An 18343-nucleotide genomic window follows, 5' to 3' on the forward strand; every position below is an offset into this window, starting at 1 on the left:
CACTATCACTCCCACTCACGTCAGACAGGAAAACGGAGTCTCAGCCAGTCTGTCTCCCCAGAATCTGGGCTCAAGTTCCATGGAGACGACACAGGTCATCTTGACCCTGCTCCCGTCTCACCTGTCCGGACCCCTGGGCTGGGGGGACGGGCTCTGAGAGCCAGGACGGGGCCTCCAGCCCTCTGCACTTCAGTTTCCTCAGGAGCAAAACAGGATTAGTCTGCCTACAGAGGGGCGACAGGATCAAATGAGATGCATAGAAAGGGGTACAGTCATCTGGTCCCTCCAAGATAAAAGGGCACTGTCCTTGCAATCCCACTGCCTTATTTTACAGATGAGGAAACAGGTCTGATGCAGGAACTCACCAGTCCCCACAGCACCTGGAGCTCAGACACCCTGACCACCTCCACACCAGCAGACCGCAGGGGCTGCGAGGGGGCGGGGGCGCCTTCCTGAGCAGGGCTGCTGGCTTCCAGCCTGCGCTCGGTGATGGCACCTGCCAGGGAGTCTCTTAAGTTAGCGGGTCCACGCACTCATTCGTTCCGCACTTAGGCCACCTGCCATGGCTCCCTCCCCAGGGGCACCAGAATTGCACCCACACTTCTCCCAGACCCTCCAGAGCCCCGGAGAGCCGGTCCTCTGGGAGGCGCTGCCGTCAGCATGCCCACCACGCTCTCTTCTGCCTCAGGGCCTTGGCACTCGCTCTGCCAGAGATGCCCTTCCTGTCGCTCTTCCCTCGAAGGCGCCTTCCTGCTGTTCCATCCTGCTCCGAGGCCTCCTGCTCGCACTCCCAGCTAAGCGGCCGCTCAGCCACCTGCTGCCACGTCACCGCTGGTTCCCGACCTCTTCTTCCAATAGTCATCTTTTCCTGTGACATCACCTTTGGGACATAAGCGGGCTCTCCACCGGGACACCAGCTCTGTGGCAGCAGGAACCACTTACTTCTGCTGGTTCCTCGGCGCCCAGCAAGGTGCCAGGGGCCCAGGAAGCGAAGACATTGACACCAGCCCCGTTCCATTTAAGATTCGAAAATGTTTCCAGAGAGGATCACAGTGAGGGATACTGGGGGGGCGACGGGGAGCCTGGCCTAGAGGACAGGCCAGAGGCTGGAGCGCCTGAGAGCAGGGTGTCGTCCAAATCCTCTGCTCGAGGTTGCAGCGGTCACCCCAACCTCGTTCTGCGGCGTCCCCAGGCCTGAGACGCGGCATGCAAGGTTTGAGGGCTTTTTGAGGGCTCCACTGGGACCCCACAACCAAGCCTCCCACACCCCCCCCCCAGCCCCCCACACCCCCAAGGCGCACGGGCGGGCGGGCGCGCAGTGGGCACGGGGCCGCCAGAGGGTGCTGTCGGGGCGCGCACGGCCCTGCGGGCGCCGGGGCGCGGGCGAGCGCAGCCAGGCCGCCCGGGAACTTTTCCTCCCGCTCCCCCTGCGGCCCCGCGCCCGCCGCCTCTGGGCGCCGGAGAGCGTTCCGCGGCCGCAGCAGCCCGTCCGGCGCGGCAGGGCCGTCCCGGTGCCGCCGCCGCAGCTGGGCCGGGAGAGGCGGACTGGAGCGCGGGCGGCGCGGCCGGGAGCGAGCGGAGCAGGCCGCCACCGCGGCCCGAGCGCCGGCGCGAGGAGGGGGCGCGCGCCCCTCCTTCCTGCCCGCGCGGCGGGCGGCGCCGACCCGGACCCCATGGCTCCCCGGGCCTCGGGGCCGCGAGGCCGCAGCGCCAGGCCCAGGGCCCCCGAGTGAGCGGCGCGAGGTGAGCACCGAGCGGGGCGGCGGGCGAGGCCGGGAGGCAAGGAGGGGGCGCGGGGGGCGCGGGGCGCGGATGGCCGAAGGGGGTGCGAGGGAGCGGGGAGTGCGCGCGACCGGGGGTGGGGGGGGTCGGGCGGCCGTGGACCCTGGAAGCGCGGTCGCGTGTGTGGGGGGCCCGCGCGCCCGGAGTCGTGTGCGCGGCGTGGGGTGGGGGCGCGGGCGCCGCGTGGGCCGAGCGGACCTTTGTGCGCGCCCGTGGGGGGGGGCGGGCGGCGGCGCCTCCGCGTGCGGCTCGGGCCGGCGGGGGCCGCGGCTCGGGAGCCAGGGACGCGCGGGGCGGGGGGCGCGCGTGGGCGACGGGGCTCCGGGCTCGACGCCCCTCCACCCTGCAGGGCGCCGGGCCTGCGCAGGCCGCGACCCGGAGAAGCTGCCCGAGGCCGGGGCCCCGACGCGGCCAGGCCCGGCTCGCCCTTCGGAGGCGGCGGTGTCCCCGGACAGCGGCCCCGCGCAGGGCAGCGGGCCCGGGAGACCGACGTCCCCGAGCGCGGGGCTGGGGTGCAGGACACGGGTGACATTTGGAGCCTTGGCCGCGTCGGAGCCGCCAGGCCCGAGGCCGCGGGGCCCGCGGTCCTCCCTCCGGCCGGGCCGGGCCGGGCGGCCTCCTCCGGGCGCCTCAGAGGGACCGGCGGTAACAATGCGGTCGGGCGGGTAAGGGCGGCCCCGGCGCCGCGGCCCCCGCCGTCCCCGCCGCTCCGGCCCGGGACCCCGCGGGCCGCGCGCCTCCCTCCCCGGGCGCCCGGCCGCGCCCCGCGCCGCGGGAGGACCAGGCGCTACATCTGGTTGCAATCCAGTTCCCAGGCTGCCTGGGCGCCGCAGCCGCGCTGACGTCAGAGCGGGGGAATTACTTTTATTTTATCTTCTTCGATGTCTGCGGCCCGGGAGGGCGGGCTGGCCGCTCTCCGTGGGCCCGGAGCCCGGCGGGTGGCGCGGGCGGCTCTGACCCGCACCGCCCTGAGGCCAGGCTCCCCGGGCGGGACCCCCCTCCGCTGCAGACGGGGCGCTCCTCCAGGCCTCACTCACAGCGTGTGTCCGCGCCTCCCGGGGACTGCCCTCCTCAATGGAAAATGGGGGGAATCTGCTAGTTCCCACGCCGCCCCTGACCACCGGGGTCAGGAGCTGCCAGGAGGACATCCTTAAGTACAAAGAGAAGGGCCGTTTGTGTGACACACAGAGAGAGACATTCTGGTCTGGGGGAGATTCAACCCCCAAATTCTGGCAAAGGCTCTCAGAAGCAAGGGCCTTGGAGGAATGAGTATTCCAAGGGGCGGTCCGGAAGCCCCTGGGGAGTGGGCCCCACAGGACAATTCCAGTAGCCAGGCACCCCACTTCGTCCTCGTCCTCGGCAGTCGCTCAGCCTCCAGGCTCTACCCCGGACCCTGTCTGATTCCTCTTTAGACCAACCAGCTGCTCCAGGGCTTTCGCGTCTTGCTGGTGACCTGTGGGGAGGAATGCTCCAGGCTGCACATGGCTGCAGTGAGCGGTACTTTACATTCCAGTCTCTCTAATTTTTTAAAATTGCTGGTGGCAACTCGCTAACCTGATTTTACAATCCACTAATGGCTCCTACCCAGGGTTTGAAAATATTTATAAAATATTATTCTACTGGGGTGGCATAGATTATATAGATTTCAAGTTACATTTCTGTGACACATCATTTGTGTACTCATTGTGTATCCCCAGATTCAGGTCATCTTCTGTTAACATGTATTTGATCCCCTTTACCCTTTACTATCCTTAACTCCTTGAATTTCCTCCTTGCTAATCACTCACACAGCACATGGATTTTTTTTGTTGCGAGAAACGCAAAAAACAAACAAAAAAAATGCACACAAAGAAAAACAAAGTAAACGTGCCCTCCGCACCCCGCACAGGCACCAGCTGGGGTAGATCCTCCCAGGCGCTGTGCTCCTCGCGTGTGCGTCTGTCATACGTACAAACCCCCGTCTCCCCCCGCCAGAGCAGCTCGGGCTCCCGTTCTGCAGCGTCCCCCTTCCTCTCCGTCTGTCCCTGTGGGGTCGCAGGGTGAGGATTCAGGGCAAGGCTTCGGGTTGACCCTGCCCACTGCACACCGGATGAGCTGTTGCCTCTGTGTGCCTCAGTGTCCCTGTCTGCACAGTGGGAGTAAGAACGGTCCTGGCCTCACAGGACTGCAGTGAAGAGCTAATGGGTGCATTGCTCTCAGCTGTGGAGCAGTACTTGTCCCTGTAAATGCCAGTTGCACCAGCATCATTACTATTTTGTTTCCATGGCAGCTACTGCTTTTAGTGGCTGCCTGTGGCTGTGGCATGGCTGCTCCCTCTCCCCCTTCTGATGCGGGGCTCTGCAGGGAGGAGGAGGCGGGCGCTGTGTGCACAGAGCGGCGCTCCTGTTCCCAAGGGAACGAACGTTTTCCAGGGACCCGCTGTGTGTGAAGGCCTTTGCTGACTGCACTGCCCCCAGAGGCCACCCAGCCCACAGGTGGGTGAGGCCTGGCCATTCCCGCTGGGCAGCCTTGTCCTGGGGGCCCACAGCAGGCTCTGTGCAGGGAGCAGCCCCGGTGACAGCCGTGCAGGCGGTGATGGGCCGAGGAGGGGCAGAGCGGAGGGCCGCGTCTGAGTAAGACTTGCCGAGGAAGAGCAGCAGAGGGAGACGGTGGGTGATGCTGTCCCAGGAGGGCGGGACGGACAGCTGAGCTTCAGATTCAGGAGCAGTGTGCCCGGTCATGGCCAGCGTGGGCTCCGTGGAGGTGGGGCTTCGTGGAAGCAGGGGCTGGGAGCAGGGCTTTCGGCACAGTGGGTGAGAATGGGAACACACAGCATGTCTTTGGAGGCCGAAACGGATGTGAGCTCTACGGTGGCCACAAGGGGTGGAATGGCGCAGAGGGAATGGTGGCGCAGAGTCGGCTGGGGCTGGGCTCCTCGCTGGACGCCCTCCCCTGCGGGCCAGACCACCAGCCCGATCGGCCTCAGCGCAGCAGACACTCCCGTGGCTCCGCCGCCTCCTGGGTAAGGCCAGTCCGGATGCAGGGCCCTTTCTGGCATCCAGTCCCTCCCTCCGTCACAGCCTCCTTCCCAGGTCGCCATGTGCTTCCACCGAGATGCCCTCCACCTTCCTCCCTTCCTCCCAAGACAGAACAGAAGCCTCGTCTCCCCTTTCTCTGATGGTTGAGCCAGAGGGAGCGGGAATAGAGGTAGGAGAGGGAGAAGGGGGAGACACAGGCAGAGTATGGGGTGAGGGGAGAGGTGAGAGAGAGTGAAGGAGATGCTCTTGTTGCTGAATGGTATTTAGAGTCAGGAAAGAATTACCCAGAACTAGGAGTTCTCGTGACCCTGGACAGCCATCGGTTCCCGCGTTTGTCTGACTGCCCTCGGTTCAGCAGACAGGCCTCCAGCCTGCGAGCCAGGCAGACCGTGAGCACATCGCCTCTGCACACAGTGATGGTGCTCAGGAGAGGAGGGAGCAGAAGCCGGGGCCATGTGTGTGTGTGTGGGGGGGGGGGGGGGTAAGCCGGGACGGTGGGCATCTCCCCTCTCCTCTTACCCCTGAGTGTTCCCTGTAAATGGGGGAGGGTGGACTCTAGGGGCTGAGGAAGTAGGTAGGGGACTGGTGGGGAGGGCTGACGGGCAGGGCAGGCTTGCTGGGTGCTGCACAGGCCCCAGCGTGGGTCTCCGGAGAAGATGTGCGGACTTGGCTCCTTCCGTGGGGACTGCCTGTCCGTGGTGCCCTTTGGGGGGGAAGCACTAGCTTTCGAATCAGGAAGAGGTTTAGTTCCAACTGCTGCCTCAGGGAGTCACTTCCCTCTCTGAGCGTCAGTTTCCGCTCGAGGCCCTGAGCTGGGGGTCTTCCACTCAGACGTGGGGCTAGGCCAGCGGTGGTTCCAGTCCCGGCCCCTCTGTCTTCGCTGCAGCCCCGGGAGCCACTTTTCCTGGCTACACTAGCACACGTGGCGGTTGCTCTCGTTGCTGAAGGACTTTGCAGGAGGAAGAGCCTGCTGTTCTGTTCCCATTCATCCAGGCGGCGTCTGAACCTGCGAGGTAACACTGGCCAAGCAGCTTCTTTTCCAGCCAGGTGGAGGCTGGTCGATTGAGTGGGTTTCTGTTACACTTAGTAGGGCAGGTAAGATGATAGTTTTCTGGTCAGAGTTTCTAAAAAGGGGCTTTGCTCCAGCAACTCTTGCCTTCCAGGCAGTGACTATGGCAGTTTAACCACAAACTCGTTCGTTCGTTTGTTCACCCATTCATAAGTCACATTGCATACAGGGTGCTGGGAGCACAGCCACTAAGCATTTCTGATTCCGCGTGGTGGATAAGCGCATGTATTCTGGAGTTCACCTGCCATGCGCTTCGCCACGTACGAGGGCAAGTTATTTTCTTTACTCGGCCTATAAAATGGGGAAATGGTAGACCCTACCTCAGTGGGTTGTTGGGAAAATTAGTGAGTCAATGCAGATGTAACATTTAAGACATGGCCGACATGAAAATGGCTTGAGAACGGACCTTTCTTCTCTTGTTTGCATTGCTGTCCTGAAGAATCGCACAGACCAGCTTGGTGCTGAGGGAGGCCAGTCGCAGCCGGGACTTCCCTGAGAGGGGGACGCCTGGGAAGGGGGTGGTGGAGCGCCGAGCACCTGCCCGGGCAGGCCAGCATCTTGAATCCGCACTCGGGCATCTGGGAGCTCAGTGGGTGAGGGTGAGGGTGAGGGAGAGGGAGAGGGTGAGGGCCTAATTCTACCTGGCACCAGGTGGGCTCCGGATCTAAAGAATTTCAGTATCAAATATCGAAGCTGAAAGTGTTTCCTGATTGACATCCTACATTGCCAGCGGCTGCCAGACCGTATCTGGGTGTCCTTAAACATCAGGTACCTCCACTCAGCTCTACTTCCTCGTTCATCAAACAGTGAGACTAATAGTACCTACTCCATAGTTTTGTTTTTGAAAGGATTCAGTGAGATGGTGCCTCTAATGTATTAGCTGTACTTGACACACAGCAAAGTGCCTAATAAATATTGCTTATTAATAATCACAGCTCTCAGAAAACAAAATTTGTAAATGGAAAAATGCCTGAAAGATTTCTTTTTTTTTTTTAAATATATTTTATTGATTTTTCACAGAGAGAAAGAGAGAGGGATAGAGAGTTAGAAACATCGATGAGAGAGAAACATAGATCAGCTGCCTCTTGCACACCCCCTACTGGGGATGTGCCTGCACCCAAGATACATGCCCTTGATCGGAATCGAACCCGGGACCTTTCAGTCCGCAAGCCGACGCTCTATCCACTGAGCCAAACCGGTTTCGGCCTGAAAGATTTCTTATTGGTGGCTACAGCTCCTTAGAGGTGGGAAGTTGTAAAACTTGACTAGCCCTATAGGGAAAAGAATTACTGCAATGACTGGAAATATACTGAGGCTCAGAGAAGTTTAGCTACTGTAGCAAAGTCACACAGTAATCCAGATGGGTCAGAGAAGGGGGAATCACACTGGATTTTAATACTGTGCTTTCTGATGCTTTGATAGTTATTCCTTCATCAAACAGTTACGGACAATCAGTTTTGATATACAGCTGAGGTCCTATGGGCCTGTCTTCTGAAAGTTTCTGGTCTGATGAGAAAATGAAATTTATACACTATTATAATAAGAGGTAAAGAGGTAAAATAAAAGTCACCTCTGTTCTAGAGAGGGAACCAAGATGGCAGTGTAGGTAAACACAGTACCACATCCTCCCACAACCTCATCAAAATTACAACTAAAATACAGAACAGCCATCCTTGAGAACCGCCTGAAATCTGAGGGGATTGAGTCCTGCAACTAGAGAAGGAAAGAAGAAAGCTCATGAGATTGGTAGGAGGGCAGAGGCACAAAGGCAGGAATGTGTGATATATTTTTATCAGAAGGGATATCATGGTTGTGGAGGCCACCTGTGAAGAGCAGGGCATCCCATCCCCATCCCGCCAGACCCCTCAGCCAAGGGTTCCAGTGCTGGGAAGAGAAATCCCGTAACTTCGGACTGTAAAATCCAGCAGGGATTGTGACTGAGTGACACAGACGCTGCCAAAAACCCAGGCAGTACTCGTAAAAGGCTGGTGCATAGACTTGCTTGGACGTGTTCCCTCTGAGCTCTAAGCACCTGGGCACCAGCTTGAAGGATCCAGGGAGATACAGGGAGGAACTAAATTGTCATCAAGGCAAGAATGTGGGGCAGCTTTCCCCCAGACAAAAGTGCTCCCGGAGATCGTTGTTCTATGCTGAGACCTCCCCTACCCAGAGTGACTGGCAGGCACCATATCGGAGTCTCCATCAACCTGGCCCACAACTTCACCTGGTGCTGGTGATTCCCTGAGAGCCTGCCCAGTTTACAGTCCCACCCAATTTGTTTGCAGCAGCTTTTCCATATGAATGGCCTGTCCTGGCTCAGGCTTCAGACTTTTCTAAAATCTCTCAAACAAGCAGCAGCTGGACTCAGTGTGCCTCATAACTCTCAATAAGTGTCTGTAGGCCCATCACTAGCAACAACCTGCCTTAGTTCACAGTTTGGCCTCTCACGGGCATTGCCAAGCTCAACACAAGTAGCAGCCATCTGCAGGTTGCTCTAGTTTGTGCTGGGTAGCCCCAGATAGGGCACAGGCAGTGGCTGACTTTGCACCGCCTGGGTGGCCCCAGAGCCAGTGCACCCAGCAGATAGCTTTAGGCCACGCCAGGTTACAACCCTACACATCCATGATCGACACACTCCAGGGGCAGACTCAGTGAGCACCAAAGCAGCAGTGAGCACCACAGAAGCAAGTCTTGCTCCATAAGGGTGTCTCCTGCACAGGAGCTCTTCCACTGTATTCACAGCTGGTCCTCACAGCCAGTTGGTTTGAATGTCAGTTCTTCCCAGTGATGCCAGCAGCAATCAAGGCTCAACTACAAGAAGACTGAGCACACAGCCCACACAGGTGCACCTAGAGCTCCCTGGCCACTGGGCCTCCAAGACTCCTGCTACACAAGGCCCCCTACCAGTTCTAGGAGACACAGCAGCTCTACCCAACACAATACATAGAAACACAGACAGGGAAGAAGCCAAAATGTGACCCAAAAACTAGGTCACAAATGAAAGAACAAGAAATCTCCGAGAGAGAAAAAAGAACCAAAGCAAGCAAAAAACTGCTAGATACAGAGTTCAAAACAATAGTTATAAGGATGCTCAAGGAACTTAATGAGAGCTTCAAGGAACTTAGTGATAATTTAAAAATATATATATATTTTATTGATTTTTTACAGAGAGGAAGGGAGAAAGATAGAGAGCTAGAAACATCGATGAGAGAGAAACATCCGCCAGCTGCCTCTTGCACACCCCCTACTGGGGATGTGCCCGTAACCGAGGTACATGCCCTTGACTGGAATTGAACCTGGGACCTTTCAGTCCACAGACCGACACTCTACCACTGAGCCAAACTAGCTTCGGCCTTAGTGATAATTTCAAGGATCTTGGTGAGAACATCAAAAAACATGAAAAAGGATCAATCAGAAGGATACACTAACTGAAGTGAAAAAAAATTTACAGGGAATTAACAGTAGAGGATGCTTAAAATCAAATCAGCAATTTGGAATATGAGGAAACAAAAAAACAAAAAATCCCACCCAATCAGAAGAGCAAAAAGAAAAAGAATCCAAAAATATGAAGATAGTGTAAGGAGCTTCTGGGACAACTTCAAGTGTACTAATATCCAAATTATGGGGGTGCCAGAGGAGAAGAGAAACAGCAAGATATTGAAAACTTATATGAAAAAAAATGACAGAAAACTTCCCTAACTGGTGGAAAAAAATACATTTACAAGTCCAGGAAACTCAGAGAGTCCCAAACAAGAGGAACCCAGAGGCCCACATCAAAACACATCATAATTAAAATGCCAAGGTTTAAAAACAAAGAATCTTGCCGAAACCGGTTTGCTCAGTGGATAGAGCCTTGGCCTGTGGACTGAAAGGTCCCGGGTTCGATTTCGGTCAAGGGCATGTACCTCGGTTGCGGGCATATCCCCAGTGGGAGGTGTGCAGAAGGCAGGTGGTCAATGTTTCTCTCTCATTGACGTTTCTAACTCTCCCTCTCAATTCCTCTCTGTGTAAAATCAATAAAATATATTTTAAAAAATAAATAAAAACAAAGAATCTTTTAAAAAATATATATGTATTTTATTGATTTTGTACAGAGAGGAAGGGAGAGGGATAGAAAGCTAGAAATATTGATGAGAGGGAAACATCCATCGGCTGCCTCCTGCACACCCCCTCCCCCCTCCCCGACTGGGAATGTGCCCACAACCGAGGTACATGCCCTTGACTGGAATCGAACCTGGGACCTTTCAGTCCACAGGCTGATGCTCTATCCACTGAGCCAAACTGGTTTTGACAGAGAGAATCTTAAAAGCAGCAAGAGAGCCTGGCTGACTTGGCTTAGTGATTGAGCACTGCTCTATGAATCAGGAGGTCACAGTTTGATTCCAGGTCAGGGCACAAGCCTGAATCGCAGGCTCAATCCCTAGTGTGGGGTGTGCAGGAGGCAGCTGATCAATGATTCTCTCTCATCATTGATGTTTCTGTCTATCCCCCTATCTTCCTCTTTCTGAAATCAATAACATTAAAAAAATAATAATAAAATAAATAAATAAAACAGCAACAAAAAAGTTATGTACCAGGGAGCACCCTTACGACTGTCAGCTGATTTCTCAATGGAAATTCTGCAGGCCAGAAGGGAGTGGCAAGAAATATTTAAAGTGATGAGTAGTAAGTATCTACAATCAAGATTACCCAGCAAACTATCATTTAGAATTGAGGGTCAGATAGAGAGATTCACAAACAATAAAAAAGATAAAGGGTTTCATCACACCAAACTAGTATTACATGAAATGTTCAAGGGTCTGAGGAGAACGAAGAAGGATAAAAAAAAATATGAATAATATAATGGCAATAGAAGATGGTGGCATCATAAAACGCCTGTACTTGCTGCCTTCCATAACCACATCAAAATTACAACAAAAACACTGGTACAGAACAATCCTGCAGGGCCACCTGAAAGCTGGCTGAATGGAAGTCCTACAACTAGAGAAGTAAGGAAGAAAACACATTGAGACTGATAGGAGGGGCAGAGGCACTGAATGGGCTGGCCCGGCATCCATCTGTGCTGTTTTTTAATTGGGAGGGACATCCCATGAGGAGCAAGGGGTCCCATCCCCACACTAGCCCCACAGCCTAGGGTTCTAGAGCTGATAAGAGAAGTCCCCATAACTATGGGCTGTAAAAACCAGTGTGGATTGTGGCTGAGTGACACAGAGACAACAGGAGACCCGGATGTTTTGTTTAAAGAGCTAGCCCACAAAATTGTTTGGACTCCAAGCACCACGTGGCTGTGGGGACCCAGACGTATGGAGAGGAATTAGATTGTCTGGTATCAGGGCAGGAACTTGGGGCAGCTTTCCCCCAGTTGGGGGTGCTTGCAAGAGTCATTGTTCGGTGCCAGGATCTCCCCTATTGTGAGGCTGACTGGCAGCCATACTTGACTCTTCATCAGCCTGGAGCACACCGTTTGCTCAATTCGGATGATTCTAGCCCTATCCAATTTGCAGGCCCACCCCAGCTGTTTGCATCAGTTTTACCATATGAATGGCCTGTCCTGGCTCAAGCTTCACACTTTGCTAAAAATCTCTCAAACAATCTGCAGCTGGTGACGGTGTGCTCCAAAGCAATCAATAAAAGGTCCAAAATCTGACCCTAGCACCAGCCTGACTTGCTTCACAGCTGGGCCTCACCTGGCCACCTCTAAGCCCAATACAAATAGCAAATGTCAGCTGTCTGCAGATCCCTCTGTAGCTCCTGCCAGGTGGCCCCAGGGAGTGGCTGACTTTGCATCTCTGTGGAGGCCCCAGACCCAGTGCACCTGGTGGACAGCTCAGACCATAACAAACCCACAACTCCACACATCCACAAGCAACACACTTTAAGAGCCAGAGTCAGGAGCACCAAAGTCCTACTGCTCCAGAGGGGTGTCTCCTGCAAAGCAGCTCTCCCACTGTAGTGGCAGCTGGTCCTCCCAGCCAATTGGCCTGGAGGTCAACTCCTCCCACTGACACCAACAGCAATCGAGGCTCAACTACATGACTGTGCACACAGACCACACAGGGGCACACCTAGAGTGCCCAGCTCAGGTGACAGGAGGCTGAGCCACTGGGCCCCCAGAACACCTACTATGCAAGGCCATTCTACCAACTCAAGGACACATAAATACATAGAAACAAATACAGGGAAGCAGCAGACAATGAAATAAAAATGGAAGGAAGCAAACTGCTGCACACAGAGTTCAAAACCATGGTTATAAAGGTGTTGAGAGCTTCAAGAATCTAAGTGAGAATGTCAAAAACATGAAAAAGAACCTGCCAGGAATATAGCAGTTGGAATATGAGGAATCAAAAAACACCCAATCAGGAGAGAAACCAAGATGGCAGCATAGGTAAACACCTAAACTGCTGCCTCGCACAATTTCAAAACTATAACTAAAAGACACAACATCTATCACTCAAAACCATGGGAAATCGGGCTGAGTGGAAGTTCTACAACTTGAAGGAAAGAGAAAAGAGCACTGAGAGGTGCACAAGCACTGAAAATCTGAGGTACTGAGGTGCGAGAATTGTGCTGACAGCAGGCGACTGGCTGAGCTGCTTTTTTCAACCTGAAGGGAGACAAGCTCCCGATTACTCTGAACTCCAGTTTCTGGGGACACACTGGGGACCCACACTCCTTCTGGGAGAAGCTAGACTGCCATCAGGTCAGAAAGTGAGGGTGACTTTCTTGCAGAGGTGCACACAGCAATCATTGTTAGTACACAGGGACTTAGAGACACAGAGACACAGAGATGGCTGACTGGCAGCCATTGTTGTTTGCTATGGCCTAGCCTAGTGACTCCCTGAGTCCCCACCCCACACAATCTACAAACCCACCCAATCTCCACCCAGTGGTTTTTGCATAGAAATGGCCTGCCCTATTGCAGCTTAACCTAACAAACTGCAGCTCTGGTCAAACAGCTCCGAAACCTCCAAACCCTAAGCAAAGAGGAGGAAACTAGTTCTCGCTGTAGCTCCTGCTGGGTGGCCTCAGACAGTAGCTGACCTGCACACCATTGAAGATCCAGAAGCCAGTGTACTTAGTTGTCAGTGTGAGACACCAGATTTCAGAGTGACACATTCTGGAGGCAGACTCAGTGAGCACCAAAGCCCCACTGAAACAAGGCCTGCACCATAAGCGTGTCTCCAACACAGCAGTTCTTCCATTATAGACACAGTGGGTCCTCATAGCCAATTGGCCTGGAGGTCAATTCCTCCCAGTGACAAAACAACAAGACTTAACTACAACAAGGCTGTACACACAGTCCACAAAGGGGTGTACCAAGAGTGTCCACCTCAGGTAACTGGGAGGCTGACCCACTGGGCCATATAGGACACCTAGCACATAAAGCCATCCTACCAACTAAGGGAAGCAGCGAAAATGTAGAGACAAATAAATCACAAATGAAAGAAATGGAGGAAGACAAATGACTGGATATAGAATTCAGTTGTAAGGTTGTAAGGTTTTTCAAGAATTTTTTAGAAAAGGCCAATAATTTTTAAAAATATATATTTTATTGATTTTTCACAGAGAGGAAGGGAGAGGGATAGAGAGCTAGAAACATCAATGAGAGAGATACATTGACCAGCTGCCTCCTGCACACCCCCCACCGGGGATGTGCCTGCAACCAATGTACATGCCCTTGACCGGAATCGAACTCGGGACCTTTCAGTCCGCAGACCAACGCTCTATCCACTGAGCCAAACAGGTTTCGGCAAGGCCAATAAATTTAATGAGACTCTTGAGGATATGAAAAAGGACCAACTAGAAATTAAACATACACTGACTGAAAAAAAAAAATTATACAGAAACCCAACTAGAGGACCGCAAGAGTCAAGTCAAAGATTTGAAATACAAAGAAGCAAAAAGAGCACTCAACCAGGAAAACAGAAAGAAAAAAGAATCCAAAAATTTGAAGATAGTGTAAGAAGCCTCTAGGACAACTTCAAGTGTACCAACTTCAGAATTATGGGAGTGCCAGAAGAAGAGAGAGAGCAAGAAACCTATTTGAAGAAATAATGATTGAAAACTTCCTACACCTGGTGAAAGAGACTTATAAGCCCAGGAAATGCAGAGAACCCCCAACAAAAGGAATCCAAAGAGGACCACACCAAGACACATCATAAAATGCTAAGAGCAAAAGACAAAGAGATTAAAAGCAGCAAGAGAAAAGCAGTTAGTTACCTAATATAAGGGAGCACCCATATGATTGTCAGCTGATTTCTCAACAGAAACTATGCAGACCTAGATGGGAGTGGCAAGAAATATTCTAAGTGATGAATAGCAAGAACCTATAACCAAGATTACTCTACCCAGCAAAGTTATTATTCAGTATTGAAGGTCAGATAAAGAGCTTTACAAAGCCCTTACTGGTTTGGCTCAGTGGATAGAGTGGGCCCGCGGACTGAAAGATCCCGAGTTCAATTCCAGTCAAAGGCATATACCTTGGTTGTGGGCACATCCCCAGTAGGGGGTGTGCAGGAGGCAGCTGATGGATGTTTCTCTCCCATCGACTTTTCTAACTTTATCCCTCTCCCTTTCTCTCTATAAAAAATCAATAAAATGTATTTTTTAAAATATATTTTATTGATTTTATACAGAGAGGAAGGGAGAGAGATAGAGAGCCAGAAACATCGATGAGAGAGAGTCATCAATCGCCGCCTCCTGCACACCCCCCACCGGGGATATGCCCGCAACCAAGGCACATGCCCCTGACCAGAATCGAACCCAGGACCCTCCAGTCCCCAAGCCGACACTCTATCAATTGAGCCAAACCGGTCCCGGCAATAAAATGTATTTTTTTTTTAAAGAGCTTCACAGATAAGAAAAAGCTAAAGGAGTTCATCACCACCAAACCAGTATTATATGAAATGCTGAAAGGTGTTCTTTAAGAAGAGAAAGAAGAAGAAAAAGTAAAGATAAAAATTATGAACAACAAATACATATCTATCAACAAGTGAACCCAAAAATCAAGTGAATTAAAAATCTGAGGAACAGAATAAAGTGGTGAATATAATAGAATCATGGGCATAGAAAGGGAGTGGATTGATAATTCGCAGGATGAAAGGAGTGTTGGGGGTGTGGGAAGAGACTGGACAAAAATCATACACCTATGGATGAGGACAATGTGGGGGAGGTAAGGGCAAAGGGTGGGGTGGGAACGGGGTGGAGGGGAGCTATTGGGAGAAAAAGGAGAAACATGCAATAATCTGAACAATAAAGATTTATTAAATTAAATTAAAATAAACACATACACACACACACACACACACACACACACACACACACAAATATAAAAAATGCCCAAGCAGAAGAGCAAAAAGAAAAAGAAAAAACACCCAAAATATGAAGATAGTGTAAGGCAAGCATGTCAAACTCACGGCGGGTGGGCTACATGCCTCGTTTGACATGGTAGTTGTAAGGAGTCTCTGGGACAACTTCAAGAGTACCAACATTTGCATTATGGGAGTGCCAGAAGGAGAAGAGAGAGATGAAGATACTGAAAATATATTTGAAGAAATAATGACAGAAAACTCCCCCTACCTAGTGAAAGAAATGGACTTACAAGTCCAAGAAGCTCAGAGAGTCCCAAACTAGATGAATTCAGGGGCACACATCAAAACTCATCATAATTAAAATGCCCAGGGTTGTCCCATAGGCTCCTTACACTATCTTCAACTTTCTGGGTTCTCTTTTCTGCTTGCTTCTCCAGAGGAATGTCCTTTGGCTGTTTGTATTCCAAATCTTTGACTTGATTCTTGTGTTCCTCCAGTCTGCTGTTGGATCTCTGTATAATATTTTAGTTTATATGGTTTAGTCAGTTTATGTTTAATTTCTAGTTGGGTCTCATTAAATTTATTGGCCTTTTCTAGGGAATTCTTGAGAAACCTTATAACCATGGTTTTGAACTCTATATCCAGTCTTTTGTTCTCCATTCTTTTTGTGTGAGATCTATTTCCTTGTCTCGGCATTTTCGCTGCTTTCCTGAGTTGGTAGGGTGGCTTTGTGTGCTTGGTGTCCTATATGGCCCAGTGGGTCAGCCTCCCCAGTTACCTGAGGTAGACACTTTTTTTTTTTTTAAAGATATTTATTGATTTTTAACAGAGAGAAAAGGGAGAGAGATAGAGAGCCAAAAACGTCGATGAGAGAGAAACATTGACCAGCTGCCTCCTGCACACCCCCTACCGGGGATGTGCCCACAACCGAGGCACATGCCCCTGACCGGAATCGAACCTGGGACCCTTCAGTCCACAGACCAACGCTCCACCACTGAGCCAAACCGGCTTCGGCTGACGTAGACACTCTTGGTGCTCCCCTTTGTGGACTGTGTGTACAGCCTTGTTGTAGTTACGTCTTGATTGCTGTTGGTATCCCTGGGAGGAATTGACCTTTAGGCCAATTGGATGTATCAGCTGTGTCTACTCTGGGATACCTTCTGTATGGGAGACAGTCTAAAGGATCAGACCTGCAAAATTGCAAAAGCCTCTGTGCTCAACTTGGATGGGGCAGAGTCTCAGGGCTGAGCTGACAGTATTTGCTTCCCGTCAGCCCTGCCCTTGTGCGCTTCCCTGAGTTTCTGCCTAACCGTCCAGATTCCCCGTGCAAGAGCGTGGGTGCCCCAGGGGTTTGTTGGGAATTATCAATAGGTCGGGTCTCTGTAGTCTGGAGCTTCCGACTCGCGCTATGGAGAGGCCGAGGCAACCTCTGTGGTCAGACCTCTCTGCGCACGCTCACAAGAGTGACTGTAGACCCTGCCTGCTGCTGTTCCCGGCTCCCCCAGTCTCCGAGTCTCTGAGTCTCCAGGTGCCTTTCTCTATAGTCCGTACTCCACCTGTATGAGCCTGGGTCCACGAGGTTTCGGCCGGGGTTGAGGTTCAGTACAGTCAGAAAGTGCAATCGGGGACTTCCTTTCCCTTCCTGCCAGGCACTTGGCCACACTTCCTCTCTGCGGGCGTGTCACCCTACCTCAGTGTTTTGCGGCTATCAATTCGCTCTGTGAGCCTCTCTCCTTTCTAGTTGTAGATTTCCCATTCCGCCAGCTTTCCTGTGTTTTTGGATGATGTCCGTTCTGATTTTAGTTGTTGTTTTGAAATTGTTGTGCGAGGTGGCAGCTTAGGCCACCATCTTGGTTCTCCCCCTCAAAGTTGATAAGTATTTATTGCCTTTTTATTGTTCATATTTTTAAAATCTTTCTTTTTCCTCTTCTTAAAGAATACCCTTCAACATTTCATGTAATACTGGTTTGGTGGTGATGAACTCCTTTAGCATTTTCTTGTCTGTGAAGTTCTTTATCTGACATTTAATTCTAAATGATAGCTTAGCTGGGTAGAATAATCTGGGATGTAAATCTTTGCTATCGTAGTTTTTACAATAGTATTTCTTGCCACTCCCTTCTGGCCTGCATGGTTTCTATTGAGAAATCAGTTGAGTTGTATGGGTGTTCCCTTGTAACTAACTGCTTTTATCTTGCTACTTTTAAGATTCTCTGTCATTAATTGTTGGCATTTAAGTATTATGTGTCTTGGTGTGGGCTTCTTTGGGTTCCTCTTGTTTGGGACTCTGTGCTCCCTGGACTTATAAGTCTATTTCGCCATGTAGGGGAAGTTTTCTTTTATTATTTCTTCAAATAGGTTTTCAATATCTTGCTCTTGCTCTTTTTCTGCCACCAACATAATGCAAATGTTGGTACGCTTGAAGTTGTCCCAGATTCTCCTTACACTATGTTCATATATTTTATTCTTTTTTTCCTCTCTTCTGATTGGGTGTTATTTTATTCCTCATATTCCAAATTAATTTGATTTTCATAATCCTCTATTCTACAGTATATTATTTTTATTTCAGTCAGTGTATGCTTAATTTCTGATTTTTTTTTTTTTTTTTTTTTTGCATTTTCACTAAGATCCTTGAAAATCTCACAAACCATTAAAAAAAAAAATTATCACTAAGTCCCTGGAAGGTCTCAAGAAGATTCTTGAGTAACCTTATGACTGTGGTTTTGAACTCTATATTCAGTAGTTTGCTTTCTTCCATTTCTTTTTTTTTTTTTTTTCTTGGTCACATGCTCATGGGTCTTTATTTCCTCATACATATAAAAGTTACCTTAGATTCGGGTAACCCCAACATCTGGGGTTCTAGTCTGTTGTTTCTGTGGATCTGATGGCAGAGTCTTGTGTTTGGGAAAAGTTCTTTTTAGCCTGAAGGTGCTGATTTCCCTTAGAACTTGCACTATTTCAGACTCAAGGGTCCCAGGTTCGATTCCAGTCAAGGGCATGAACCTTGGTTGCGGGCACACCCCCAGTAAGGGGTGTGCAGGAGGCAACTGATCAATGTTCCTCAGTAAAGTTTCTATAGAGGCTCCTGCTTCACCCCGTCCCCCCCTCCGCCCCCCCAGACATTCTGGTTGCTCCTGACATCTAGTGGGGAAGCCAGGGCCCTGCTC

At 51.5% G+C, this 18343-nt stretch overlaps 1 protein-coding gene across 2 annotated transcripts in view; it reads left to right on the forward strand.

The window, feature by feature from the left end:
- Nucleotides 1-1356: 1356 nt before the first annotated feature.
- The window catches only part of RAI1 (retinoic acid induced 1), a 125793-nt gene continuing 108806 nt past the window's right edge, over nucleotides 1357-18343 (forward strand). The window contains exon 1 of one of the 2 annotated variants that reach the window (XM_045586446.1): nucleotides 1357-1743. The gene's annotated coding sequence lies outside the window, so the exon portion shown is untranslated. The remainder of the gene's footprint in view (nucleotides 1744-18343) is intronic. The other variant, XM_036452244.2, reaches the window with a different exon arrangement.

This window comes from Pipistrellus kuhlii, unplaced genomic scaffold, assembly GCF_014108245.1.
Source record: "Pipistrellus kuhlii isolate mPipKuh1 unplaced genomic scaffold, mPipKuh1.p scaffold_m20_p_23, whole genome shotgun sequence".
NCBI lineage: Eukaryota > Metazoa > Chordata > Mammalia > Chiroptera > Vespertilionidae > Pipistrellus > Pipistrellus kuhlii.